The sequence below is a fragment of the Chrysochloris asiatica genome, unplaced genomic scaffold (assembly GCF_000296735.1).
Source record: "Chrysochloris asiatica unplaced genomic scaffold, ChrAsi1.0 scaffold00144, whole genome shotgun sequence".
In the NCBI taxonomy this organism is placed as follows: Eukaryota; Metazoa; Chordata; class Mammalia; order Afrosoricida; family Chrysochloridae; genus Chrysochloris; species Chrysochloris asiatica.
Window position 1 is genome coordinate 6,446,424 of NW_006408662.1, and position 1,420 is coordinate 6,447,843.

Here is a 1,420-nt window from a genome sequence, read left to right on the forward strand (position 1 = left end):
AGCTTTTTGATGACCTGATCAATTTCTTCTTTTGTTATTGGTCAGTTCAGGTTTTCGACTTCACTGTGTGTAAGTTTTTCTAAAAATGTACCCATCTCGTCTAAGTTTTCAGATTAGTTGGAGTACAACTCTTCATAGTATTCTGTTATTATCCTTTTAATTTCCTTTGGTTCCATTGTGACATCGCCCATGTGGTTTCTAATGCGTGTTATTTCTGTCTTCTCCCTCTTTTCTTTTGTTAGGTTTGCCAATGGATTGTCAATTTTGTTAATCCTTTCAAAGAACCAGCTTCTTGTCCTGTTGATTCTTTCTGTTTTCTATCTCATTTATTTCTGCTATAACATTTATTATTTCTTTTCTCTTGGTGACTGTAGGTTCCCTCTGTTGTTATGTTTCTAGTTACTGGAGATGCTGTGTTAATGTGTTAATTTTGATTCTTTCTTTTTGGATGTGCACATTTATCAAAATTAATTGTCCTCTCAGCACCACTTTCACTGTGTCCCAAAGATTTTCTATGTTGTGTTTTCATTCTTGTTTGTTTCTAGGAACTTTGTGAATTCAATTATAATTTCTTCTACTACCCATTCACTTTTCAGCAGGGTGTTACTCAGTTTCAATATATTTGCTTTTTTCCCCTTGGTCTTTCTATTGTTGATTTCTAATTTGATAGCGTTGTGGTCTGAGAAGATGCTTTGTAGTATTTTGATATTTGTAAATATATACAGATTTGTTTTAAGGCCTAAAACATGGTCTATTCTAGAGAATGTTCCATATGTATTGTGCTTTTGTTGAGTTGAATGCTCTGTACACATCTATGAGATCTAGTTGGCTGATTGTGATGTTTAGTTCTTCTGTTTCTTTTCCAAGTTTCTTTCTGATTGATTTTTGAGAGCTGTGTGTTAAAATCGCCTACCATTATTATAGATTTGTTTATTTCTTTCTTTAAATCTAATACAGTTTGCTTTATATATTTTGGAGCTCTTTCATTGGAAGTATAGATATTTATTATGGCTAAGTCATCTTGTTCAATTGCCCCTGTAATCATGAGATAATGTCCATCTTTATCTATTATATTGGTTTTTGCCTTAAAATTAATTTTATCATAGATTAGTACTCCCACTCCTGTTTGTTTTTTATTGCAATTAGCTAGATATATATTTTTCCATCCTTTGACTTTTAATATGTTTTTGTCTCTGTGTGTGAGATGTATCTCTTGCAGACAGCATATTGAAGGATCTTGTTTTCCTATCCATTCTGCCACCCGCCGTCTCTTAACTGGTGCATTTAATCCATTTACATTCAGTGAAATTATCGATTGTTGTTGTTGTTAAGTCCATCAAGTAGATTCTGATCCATAGTGACCCTGTTTCGGGTTTCCGAGGAGCAGCTGGTGAGCTTGAACCACCAACCTTGCAGTTCA

The 1,420-nt window shown here is 33.7% G+C and overlaps 1 protein-coding gene across 1 annotated transcript in view; it reads left to right on the top strand.

Moving 5' to 3' along the window:
• Nucleotides 1-1,420, top strand: part of EXOC2 (exocyst complex component 2) — a 260,684-nt gene that overhangs the window by 115,712 nt on the left and 143,552 nt on the right. The window lies entirely within an intron of this gene.